Below are 12,750 nucleotides of genomic sequence, written 5' to 3'. Positions count from 1 at the left end.
TGCCAGCCATATGGGAGACTAACATGGAGTTTTTGGCTCCTGGCTTCAGCCTGGCACAGCCCAGCAACAGGTTATTGCTGCTGTTTAGAGAGTGAACCTGTAGATGACTCAATAGCTAAATCCAAATGGATCCCATTTGGGCACCAGTTCATGTCCTGGCTGCTCAACTTCCCATCCAGCTCCCTGCTCGTGACCTGGGAAAGCAGTGGAGTCCAAAAGCCTTGTGATCCTGTACCCATATGGAAGACCCAGAGGAAGCTCCTGGCTTCAAATCAGCTCAGCTCTGGTCATTGCAGCCATTTGGGGAGTGAACCAGTAGATGGAAGACTTTTCTGTCTCTCCTTCTCTCCATAAATCTGATCTGCTTTTCCAATAAAAATAATTTTTTAAAAAGGGGTGGGGCGGCTGGCGAGTTCCCTCGCAAGCAGATGGTGCCAGAGGCAGGGATTGAGCAACAAAGTTCATGGGTCTCCTGTTGGGGTCGCCCCCTCACCAAGGCAATGGCTTCCAAACTCCTCTGAGCAGTCATCTTCAGGCCACCTGACTCAGACAAGGGCACCATGTGCCAGATGATTGCCCAGAACTTTGGCCTGCAGCACCTCTCCAGTGGCTGCTACTTGCAGGAGAACATTAAGGCCAGCACAGAAGTTGGTGATATGGCCAAGCAATACCTAAAGAAAGGCCATTTGGTCCCAGATCATGTCATCACATGCCTGATGCTCTTGGAACTGGGGAGCAGGAGTGGCCAGCACTTGGCTTCTGGATGGTTTTCCAAGGACACTAGTACAGGCTGAAGCTCTAGACAAAATTTGTGACCTGGATCTAGTGATCACTTTGAACATTTCCGTTTGAGACACTGAAAGATCGGCTCAGCCATCGTTGGATTCACCCTCCCAGCACAAGAGTGTATAACATGGACTTCAACCCACCTCATGGGCATGGAATTGATGACATCATTGGTGAACCATTAATCCAACAAGAGGAAGATAAGCCTGAAGCAGTTGCTGCCCAGATAAGATGATATAAGGACGCTGCAAAGTCAGTCATTGAGCTATACCAGAGCCGAGGAGTGCTCCACCAGTTTTCGGGGACGGAGACTAATAAAATATGGCCTTATGTTTACATGCTTTCCTCAAACAGGATCACACCTATTAAATCCAGACAGGCATACTGAGCTTGCTCAGTGGAAGAACCAGAAAGATGTGGTCATTCATTCAATTGTGTGTGTAGTATTGGTGCCGTGTCCAACTTAGAAGCTAGCTGATAGCTTGCAGCATCTTTTCTAGTTTGCTTGATGAAGTGATAGGAAAATTAATTGAGTAGAAAGAACTCGCAACAAAGCCCTGCTGCCTTTGATGTGTCTCCTTCCGCATGTGGCCAGCCCTTCCCAAGGAAGCAAGTATAGGCTGGAATTGAAGGAGTGTATAACCTGAGCTCCAGCTGACTTCTGACGGCCATCTTGCTGCCATAGCAGCCTCCTTTTACCCACTATGGCAGTACTTCCTGTTTTTTCCCATACCCCATGGCTGTTGAACCACATATGTGATGTGTCCCAGGCTTTGTCTCAGGTACGGCAGCATGTGCTGTCCTAGTGACAATGGAATTGAAGCTGTGGCTCTCAGGGGGCGATTCTCTGATTGTGTGTGTCCACAAGTTGTTTTCCCAAGTAAGAGTGATTCCTTCTCTGCATCCATGCTCCAAAGAATCTTTACTTTTTGGAACTTTTGGATCAAAACATTTTAAAGACAGTTTTTATTTTAAAATTTGTATTTTTTCTCTCACCATGGCCAATGAAGAAATGTGAGTATAGTGATTGCTCTTACTGCTTTCTAATTTCTGTGCAAATGAGCTGTGCAAAGAGTCTCCCTTAAATTGCTGCATGGCCTCATGAGCTCAGACTGCTCCTTTTACTATGAAAAAATTAAACACCTATAACTCTTCTAGGAATCTTTTTAAAAAATGGACAGGGGGAACGTCCACCTTTGTAAAGTCATAAAGATCTCAGCATAGAAATAATAAAATCATATGGAATTACTGGACTAATAAAAAAAAGGAAAAAGAAGAAGTCTTCAGGCGCAGTGTAATAGGCTGGAAGCTAAATCCTCACCTTGCATGCACTGGGATCCCATATAAGCGCTGGTTGGTATCCCGGTTGGTCCATTTCCCATCCAACTCCCTGCTTGCGGCCTGGGAAAGCAGTAGAGGACGGCCCAAAGCCTTGGAACCCTGCACCTGCATGGGAGACCCAGAAGAAGCTTCTGGCTCCTGGCTTTGAATCAGCTTGGTTTCGACCATTGAGGGCACTTCGGGAATGAACCAGTGGACAGAAGATGTTTCTCTCTCTCTCCTTCTCTCTGTATATCTGTCTTTCCAATTAAAAAAAAAAAAAAAGAAAGACCTCCCCTACCTTCTCTTTCACTGTTACTTTTCAATAAATCAATCATTTTGAGAATTAGGTATATGCGCGTGAATATGTACATGCACATCTATGCCAGCCAGACCTGTGAACAGTGCCAAGAGAATTCCCCGCCCACTCACGGGGCGGGGGAGTTGTTAGAACAGCAGACAATACTCTTATTGGAGCCTGCGCGTGACGATCTCTTCGTGTGATCAACTCTGTTCTTCTTCCAGTACCTGGCATGGAACTTCTCACACAGGAAAGCTTAACTAGTGCACTTACTATGACTATACATGCTTATTGAGTAAAGTAAAAAGTGAGGGTCACAGCATTCTATCAGAATGCCTGGGATTCTGTGCCCTCTTTGCCTAGAGCAGCCCATTTAGCCACCATCTTCAAGGATCACTTTGTAATGATCTAAGTGAGAAACTGTTCTTGGGATTTAATTGTCAAGTGTCTATAATCCATTAAGTGTAATTTAAATTCTGTAAGTAAATTTCTTGTATGTTTTTCCTAGTACTAAAATACATTAACTTAAGCTGCCATTTCCCTGTGCTGTGATTGATGCAGGCTTTTCTGCCGTTTGTCTGCTTTTACTCAGCTTTTTCTCTAGTTTTCTCACTGTCACCTGAAAGCTTAGTGATTGTACCATCTTCAATCTTCCAAGCCACCATAGACTCTGCCAGTCATTTCCAAGCTTCCCGTTCAGCTCTTGTCTCACTCATAGAGCCCTGATTTGGTTGACAGTGGCCATGTGCCTGCTGGAAATACTCACCTTCATAGACAAACCTTCTAACCTGTGGCCTCAAGATGCAGTCTGGGGCTGACCTAGGGCGAAAGCCAGGAGCCAGGAACTCAATCCAGGTTTCCCACAGAGATGGCAGGGACCCAACTGTTTGAACCATCATCAGCTGTCTCTTTCCTTCCCCCACCATCTGCATGAGCAGGAAGCTGGAGTCCGGAGCCAGGGCTGGGTGATGAGCTGAAGGATGCCAGTGACGCCAAGGATGCAGGGGCACCTTAACTGAGAGACCAGATGCCTGTCGTCCACTTGGTTTCTTAAGGGACCATTCTCTGCTTTGGGAATAACAGAAAATACGTAGAAACAATAACTCCTTCTGGATTCAGGCTGGATTTTTGATTATCTAAATCTTCTGCTGTTGTCACTCCACGTTGCTGCAGACTGCTCTGTTGCCAATCAGTACTACTGCCTTCAAAAAGTTAGACAAATTCTGAGATCCCACAGGCTGAAATCCTTGTTGTGGGCGTGCCTGGCAGATGCTTGAGTGGGCTGTGAAGGCACAGCTTTCTGCTAGAAACAGAGAGCACTAGATGTGGGATATGTTTGTTCATCACTGCCTTCTATCCTCCCTGGCCAGTGTGTTAACAGTTGAGTCAGAATTCTAAGACATCTGTGAATTTTATGATTGCTCCTGTAACTATAATTACTGCTGAACCAATAAATGCTTTCTCTTTTGCAATTGATTTCCTTCTCTGTTTCTTTTGCCTTTGTCACATTTTCAGAGATGTTTACTTTCTTTTGCATAATTGCAGTTACCACGACTATGTTTGTAAGTTACAAAGGTCAGTCCCAATAATTTACCTTTATTTAACGTTTATATATATGCCAGGCACTATGGTTTCTACTGTGGTTTTATAGCAACTTATTTACAGGACAGTAAAGAAAATTTTTTACTTTGGAAAGACATTTTCATTTAGAAATATCTGTTTAGGGGCCTGTGCAGTGGCTCCACAGGCTAATCCCCCACCTGTAGCATCAGTATCCCAAGTGGGTGCTGAGTCATGTCTTGGCTGCTCCACTTATGATCTGGCTCCCTACTTGTAGTCTGGGAAAGCAGTGGAGGGGCCAAAATCCTTGGGCCCTATACCCATGTGAGAAACCTAGGAGGAGGCTCCTGGCTTAAAATTGGCTCAGCTCTACCCAATGAGGCCATTTGGGAAGTGAACCAGCAAATGGAAGATATTTCTCTCTGTCACTCCTTCTCTCTGTAAATCTTCCCTTCAAAGAAAAAAATAAATCTTTTTTTAAAAAAATATTGGTTTAGTTTTAAGAGAAAATTGATTTATTGTAGCTCCCAGAATTGACTTAGAGGCTTTTAAAGCTACACAGAGAATTAGTAACATCAGTTCATACTGAAGGCTTTTTTATGACATTTTTTGAATCATTGCTTGGTTATTACAGTGTATCAAACTATTTCTTTGTAAAATCGACATCATTGGTAGAAAATCCATTGTCTTTTCCTTTTGGCTTTATTTTTGTTCTTGGGTTATCAGGATGCTTCAAGTCTCATGCATCAAGAAATATCATGGTTATTTTGTTGATTGCTAAAAGCATGGAGTTTTTGTCCATTTGATAAATGGCTTTCATATAAGGGGAATTTTAGGCACTAGGCCATATGACTTCCTATCAAGTCTTCAACGTTTTGATTAAAAGAAGCCATCTTAATAATATTCAGCATTTTAGTATGACTTGTTCAGTCAGACTGTGGAACCACATTATGACCACCACAGTCTACTGCTATTTCTTCTGTAATACCTACTTATTTATTTTCATTTACCCACACTTGGTGGCAGTAGGGGAGGGGAGATTGAACTCCCACCTGCTGGTTTACTCCCAAGACGTCTGCAAGAACCAAGACTGGGCCAGGTTGAAGTCATGGGCCATCATTTCCACCTCCCCTGTGCTTATTAGCAGGAGGCTGGATCTAAAAGGAGGGAGCCAAGATTCGAACCTGGCACTCTGATCTAGGATGTGGGAAATCTCCATTGGTGGCTTAAGCTGCTATGCCAAACACCTGCCCTTACTGCTGTTTCTTGTATCACGAATACACAGGTGGGAAAAAAATGACTGGCTTCTCCAAGTGAGCTATTATCTTTTCTGTTGCAAAAAGGCTTCCCCCAGCCTTTGGTACTAGTTTGAATCTCATTCTAGAAATTCTCTTAAATTGTTTGCTCCCGGGCCCAGTGGCGTGGCCTAGCGGCTAAAGTCCTCGCCTTGAAAGCCCCGGGATCCCATATGGACGCTGGTTCTAATCCCGGCAGCTCCACTTCCCATCCAGCTCTCTGCTTGTGGCCTGGGAAAGCAGTTGAGGACGGCCCAATGCATTGGGACACTGCACCCGTGTGGGAGACCCGGAAGAGGTTCCTGGTTCCCGGCTTCGGATCGGCGCGCATCGGCCCGTTGTGGCTCACTTGGGGAGTGAATCATCGAACGGAAGATCTTCCTCTCTGTCTCTCCTCCTCTGTGTATATCTGGCTGTAATAAAATGAATAAATCTTTAAAAAAAAAATTGTTTGCTCCCAGGCCTTGGAAAGGGTGTAATAGGTGAAGTGCTTTCCCAAAAGGGATTCCCCTGGAAGTAAGCAGGCTTCAGGATTGGGATTTGCAACTGAGGTGCTCCTACAATAGACATGGGCGCCTGGAGGGGACCAGACACCAGTGAGACATGGCCCTGGTCCACACTGCAGGTTGACGCCTGTCACCTTTCCACTTAAGCTGCTTTTATTTTGTCACTGTGTCAGAACTATCAGCAGCAAAGCCCAAGGCCTCATTGGCCCAAGAGGAGAGACAGAGAGGAAGAACTTCCATCCGATGATTCATTCCCCAAGTGGCCATAGCGGCTGGTGCTGAGCCAATCCAAAGCCAGGAGCTTCTTCCAGTCTCTCACGTGAGTGCAGGGTCCCAAGGCTTTATTCCATCCTCAAAAGCTTTCCCAGGCCACAGGCAGGGAGCTGGATGAGAAGTGGGGCTGCTGGGATTAGAACCAAGACCCACATGGGATCCTGACTCGTACAAGATGAGGACTTTAGCTGCTAGGCTACCTGAAAGCAGTTGAGAATGGCCCAGAGCCTTGGAACCCTGTACCCATATGGGAGACTCAGAAGAGGTTCCTGGCTCTTGGCTTCAGATCGTCCATCTCCGGCTATTGTGGCCCCTTAGTGAGTGAATCATAGGACAGAAGATCTTCCTCTCTGTATATCTGACTTTGTCATGAAAATAAAATAAATCTTTAAAATAAAAACAAGTAGTTGTAAAGGACAGTGATTAATACAAATACTGCCACTTCTATTGTGCTTGCATGATTCTAACCCTGTGACAGCCCAAGTGTGACAACAGTGACAGTAAACCTGGGGTGTGGTTGAGAGTCGGGAAAGCAGTGACAGGACAGAGCCTTGGGAAGTTTTCAGTGAGGCCTCAGAAGTAGGCCACCCTGCATGAAATCAGAATGAGCCAGGCTGCTGCTTTGGGTGGAAGATAATTGCCATCTGAGGTCAGAAAGGAATTATATTCTTGATATCGTATTGCACCATTAGGTGCATGATTGGATTTGGGTTGGTGAGAGTGGAGCTTTCCGCTGAAACATCTGTTCACTGTCAGGGAAGGACCAGTGGTCTGTGGCAATGGGACAATTCCTGCGTGAAGAATATAGAAACACAGTCACCTCCGTCAGCACTGGATGTGAGACCTAAACCCCTCTGTGTCTGCTGACGGGTCGTGCTGCCAGCTCATTGACCTGTCCCCACAGAGCCTTTTATAGGACTTTGCTTTTTAAATTTTTCCTTTCTAGCGATGCCTGTATTCTTGATTGTTTTTCTCCCAGACCTGTTGACTGTATTTTTGTCTTGACCGAATGCCATTTTTTCTTAGTTTATTCTTGAAGTACTTCTCTTCCTCACTCCACTCTAGCTTTTCATTGCATCTCTGTTTTTGCTACCTTTTAAAAATTGTGCTATTTTTTATTATTATTTTATGATGCAATTCCATAGGCTCTGGGATTACCCTTCTGGTCCCCCAGTCCATTCCTGCCCCCCACCAACTTTCCCCCTGTCATTATAGTGCATAGTCCTTCATGAATATAACTCCATCATTTCACCATTTAAGTGTATCCTGACGTTGTAGGTATGGACAATGGTAGAGTCCAGCATCCCATTGTCAAGATATACTTAACAGTTCCATTGGAGTCCATCTTTAATTTGGAAGTAGAGATGCATGCTCCACTGGATATAGTAGTTCTATTACTCAGTTACTTTAACTGTGTACATCTGTTTAAATATGAAGCTATAAAACAAAGCTGACAACAGGGTGAAAGAAAATTTACAACAACAGAAAGTTAAATGACATGCTGACTTCTAGACATCTAAGCTGATGGCTCTTGGGAATTTGATATTCATTCTTACCTCAGTTGTTAGTAAACACAAAACACATTGTGAAAAGACCCCACTAGATGTTTGCTTGAGCTGTTGGAGGCAGGGAAGAGATCTGAACACATTTGCTTCAGTTCTTTGCTTTTGCACGTAATGACAGTGAAATGCTGATTTTCATTTGTTCTCAAGTCTTATTTAATTTGAAGGATATGAAAATCATTTATGTCTGAGTACAGTTGAGTTTCTTTCAAAAGGAAGCGTTTATGGATGCTTTACTTGGCCAGTTTATCATCTTAATATAGAATTATGCTTTCCTTGTCCCAAATCTTTGATCACTTTCATTCCCTCATCCTTAAAGTCATTCCGGTTATAAAACTTAATTTCATGCTTTAAGTCAATATAGTATGTCACATAAAATGATCATTTGAGTGTCATGTTTGTGATATTTTTTACTTCTGTTTGGGTATTGACCCCTAAAAAAAGGAAATGATGATCATGTGATAACTTTTTTAGTCTTTGTGTTCATTCATTGTTTTATCATGTAAACATCAAGGTAGCTTCTCTCCTCCTTCTCATACAAGGAATTGGTGATTTTTCAAGGGCTTATTCCCAGTGGGAGTCTTCTCTCTTCATTCAGCCTCATCAACAGATGAATACCGAATAACACCACCCCCATGTAGAATCGAGAATCGTCATTTACAGGTTTCTTTTTTTTTTGTCTTTGCTTCTTTTTTTATATATATGTATATATTTTTATTAATTATTTTGCATTATGTGACAGTTTCATAGGCTCTGGGAATCCCCCACCCCTCCCCCTCCCCGCCCCCCTGGTGGATTCCTCCACCTTGATGCAGTATTACAGTTCAAATTCAATCAAGATTCTTTCCTTGCAAACATATACCAAGCATGGAGTCCAGCTACTTATTGTCCAGATGGGTTGAACAGTTTCTTGGGAGACCATTTCTGGTCCGAAGTTAGAGCTGGTAGAATATCATCACAGTCAATTAAGAGTCCCAATATAACATCAACAGCAATTTGCAATATTATGGAATTGACATGGTTTTGAGTAACCAGTATGTTAAAAAAAAAAAAAAAAAAAAAAAAGCAAGTCCTAACCACAACCTCATTGACATTTCAATTTTAGTTTATATACAGGACCAGCTGCTATATACCTTAAAATGGCTATAGGTTACCATTCAGCTGTCTCGTGTCTATTTCATTTTAGTATTTAGCCATTTGTTGTGTTGAAGTATAATTTTGTTGATCTTGGCAGATTTTGGGATAATCTAGACTGACTTGTAACTCTAACAAGACATTTGTCGACATTTAAGGTGCAGAACATTTTTTTTGGGGGGGTGTGCAGGAAAATCCTCAACACCATGGTGAGGAGTAACTAATCTTTGTGTCCCGCCCAGCGAGGCATGAGCCAATCTGGCACCCCTCACTCCTGCACCTGTGGCTAAGCCTCAGTTTATTGTAGTCAGTAGTTGATGTCAGCCCCTGTCCACCTACAGTCCAGGGGTGGGCACCTGCTACGTGTCCAATGTAGTGAGAGAAGACGGAGGATCACTTTGTGACTGTTCCTACAAAAACTATGATGGGAGATCTGTCGGCAGGTAACCATGACACCAGAAAAAAAGTGATGAGGATCATAAGAAAGGTGTGGTTTCAGCATTATAAGACTTGAGGAAATAGAGAACTTGTTTTAATTTTAGATTTATTTTGATGCTTTTTTTTTTAATTTGACAGGCAGGGACATGGAGAAATAGACAAACAGAAGGAGCTCCCATCTGTGGTAGAAGCTCAAATGCCCACAACAACCAGAGTTTGATGAGGGCCAAAGCTGGGAGCTGGTATCTTGATCCATGTCTCCCACGTGGACAGCAAGAATCCTTGAGCCATCACTGCTTCTTTCCAAGGTCCACATGAACACAAAGCTGGAGTTAGGGTCTGGGAGCCAAACTCGAGCACTCCAATGGGGGACACAAGTGTCTTAGCCTCTGGGCTACACACCTGTCCCCTATTTTTATTGATAATTTGTCTTCACATGGTTGCCTCTGTGAACTTCGTTTTGGGGTTAATTTTCAAGTGAAGAGCCTGTGGAATGTTTGTCAATCATTTTGATTATTCTTCACTCATTTAACATTGAGGACCAACTGTGTGCTAAATTTTAGACTAGGTATTGGGAATGTAAAACTGACCAAATCCCTAGCCATGGAGAGCCTTCATTTTACTGGGAGTGATATAGAATAATACCAAGTCAAGGTAACTACTTTGTAATAAGAAACTGAAGGGCAAAGAGAAAGAATGAGTGAGAAGGATGACAGTGGGTTTCTCTGTGGCAGGTGTCAGAGGAGACCACTGAGAAGGGCTCTGAATGGAGACCCAGCTGTACACTGCCCTGAGGGATGAAGGCTGAAAGAGGAAATAGCAGGTGCAAAGGCACTGAGATGGAGAGGCTCAAGGACAAATCGAAAATATCTGGCTGGAGCTCCGCAGCTGAGACAGAATCCTAGGAAGTGAGGTAGAATCATGGAGGCCCTTTTACATTGCAATAAGGCATTTGGATTTTATTTTGAATATCACAGACACAACTAATGAGTCTCAAGCAAGAAATTGGCATACTGTAACTTAAATTTGTAAAGGAAAATATAGTTGTTCTTGGAAATTTTATTATAAGAGGGATAGGAGTGGAAGAGGGGAGAGGCCAGGGGGATATGTACCAGCTGATGATCCACAGCAGGTGTGAAGGAATACCTTAGAGAATGTGTGTCTACATGAAAAAGAAATTAAGATTTCTAACGTGACTAGATTGCTAGTGGTATTTGTGATTTATAAATGTATATACACATAAGGTCATTCTAGTAAAAGAATTTTTTCTTAAATTGGGGCAATCAAAAATTCAGAAAGTTTGAAAGATTCCAGTTCCATGTGAGAAATGGTGGTGACTGTTGGCCTCAAACGTCGTCTTTGTGAAAACCGCCATATTTTTCCCTGCTTTCATTCCTTTTCTTATCACTGTGCCGCAGTGGTTCTTCTTGCCATGAAAATGAGCAAGCACGCAGGCCCATCTGCATATAACTGCAGGGTATTCAGAGACTATAGACACAGTCTTCCCACGGAGCATTGCACCATGGCACCCACCACCACCGTGGGACTATTGCATTTATCCTCTTTCCTAAATACCCTGTCCCTGTGTTTCTATTCCTGTTTGTGCCAATCCTAACATTATTATCTAAATACCCATTTTTAATGTCTTCCTCAAGCCTGGAATCCTGCCAGGGAAGGCAGCCTCTTTTAGCTGTATTTTGTTAGCATCTGCTCGGGAACCTCAGAGCAAATCATGCCAACCCCACTCTTTTTTTTTTTTTTCTGTTTTCTGGAGTATCACCTGGTACCCCAATATTAAAAGAGATAGATAAAAGCTCTTCTATCACCAAACAGGGATTGGAGGCAGTGGCTTTAGAATCAGGGATGTGACCAGAATACAGATCCCAGCCATTGGCCATGTGTCACTTTTGACAAGGACTCCTTAGTACTCCCTTGTTGACACTTCAGGCCCTTGGGTGAAAGTGGGAGCGGAGATGGAACATTTCTCGAGTATTCTTGGAGTCCTAAATTTCGTATTTTTCTCAGTGAAGTCATGTACCAAGTTCAACCTCTCCCTTGAAAAAAATCCATCTAAAGACCCAGCTCGTGGGACTGCTGCAACCTATTTTGTGATGTCTGGCCAACCCTGCTTACAGCCAACATCATAAAACGCTAATCTTTTAAAGATTTGCTTCACCGCACACTGTGGTCAGTCCCTGCTTAGAGTTTGGCCACATAGTTTTTCTTTTTCTTTCGTGTTGGCTTAGGCCTTTGGCTTCAAGGTATAATTAAAACTAATTGCTGAGACTAAAATTCAGGAAACCTATCCACAGTGGTGGTCAGATGAAGGGGTCCATTTTCCCCCCTCTTAGTGTGATTTCGTTTCTGTATGAGAGAATAGACGCAGCGCCAAGCAGGTGTGTTCTTTGCAAGTCGTTTTCATCCCCTTTTACTTTTAGTAACTTCTCGTTCGGAGGCTGCGATGCTATGATGCATAAATGACATAAAGGAAAACTGTCATTCCATTTCTGAGGGACTCTAACGTCCCTGTCATATCAACATAAAGAAGTGAAAACTGCTTCTGCTTGGTTTGCTCCTGGCTCTTTAACTTTTTGTGACTATTTTCCAATAGTCTCCGATCACGAAAATTTTTTGTGGTTTCAAATTATTCTCTTTAAAAATTAACTCGAGGCAGAAAGACTTACAAATCCAGTTTTGAGAGTCAACTTGCATAGTTTATCAACCCTATTTTGCTTTTGAGTCACCCTCATTTACTTTTGAAAACGTATTCCATGATTTTGACTTTCTTACTGAAGTCGTTTCTTGGAATTTGTTAGACCTAGAAAAATCCCTTTTTAAAAACTTCCCCGATAGTTTAAATTGATTAGACTAACTCTGTTAATATTGCCCGTGTCCTCTTTATAAGCTGAAGTTTGGAGTCCCAGTTACAGTAGATTGATGCTAAGAAGTCAAGTAATTTGCAAACTTTGTGGGACCTTTATCATTTCCCCTTTTATCCCCTCTGAAGTCTTTTCCGTGAAAGATGGAGACGAGTGGCAGTTTTCTGTTCTTGAATTCGTCTTTCTTATTTTTGTTGTTGTTTAAAAATGAGACTTTGCACATGTAGTGCTTAACGCATCTGAAGGTCTGTTGCCAAGCAGCTTGGAACCTAGGGGGCATTGTTGGATCCAAAGGAATACTGAGTTCAAGGAAGGGGCCCAGAGAAAACTGGAGAAAAATAGCGAAAAATGGAGTGTGTTTTATGATAATTAGAATAAAAATTAGATACCAAAACTTCACGGGTCAGTTTCTGTTCACACATTTAGTTTTTGCACTTTGCAAAGAAAGGGATGTATCAGATAATTAGGTCAAATCAATGATTATATATCTTTTACTCAAGTGGAAGGGACTGTAATTGTGATGAAATTCGTCTGAAGGGCAGCGCATGGGGAATCTTGTCAAAGGTCATGAGTTCAAAGGGGAAATTAAGTTCAAGGTTCGGGTCCTGTTCACACACCCCCAACCCCCACCAAGAGTGAATAACAAGAAACCAAACAACCTGTATTTTTATATCATTTTGGAACAAGAATCCTTTT

The 12,750-nt window shown here is 42.8% G+C and overlaps 1 protein-coding gene and 1 pseudogene across 4 annotated transcripts in view; both read left to right on the top strand.

Moving 5' to 3' along the window:
- The window catches only part of SKAP1 (src kinase associated phosphoprotein 1), a 268,003-nt gene that overhangs the window by 84,829 nt on the left and 170,424 nt on the right, over window positions 1–12,750 (top strand). The gene's annotated exons all lie outside the window — the stretch shown is intronic.
- On the top strand, window positions 501–1,301 carry LOC101516850 (adenylate kinase 4, mitochondrial-like; annotated as a pseudogene).

This window comes from Ochotona princeps, chromosome 17 (genome assembly GCF_030435755.1).
Source record: "Ochotona princeps isolate mOchPri1 chromosome 17, mOchPri1.hap1, whole genome shotgun sequence".
In the NCBI taxonomy this organism is placed as follows: domain Eukaryota; kingdom Metazoa; phylum Chordata; class Mammalia; order Lagomorpha; family Ochotonidae; genus Ochotona; species Ochotona princeps.
This window is presented reverse-complemented; position numbering and strand designations above follow the sequence as displayed.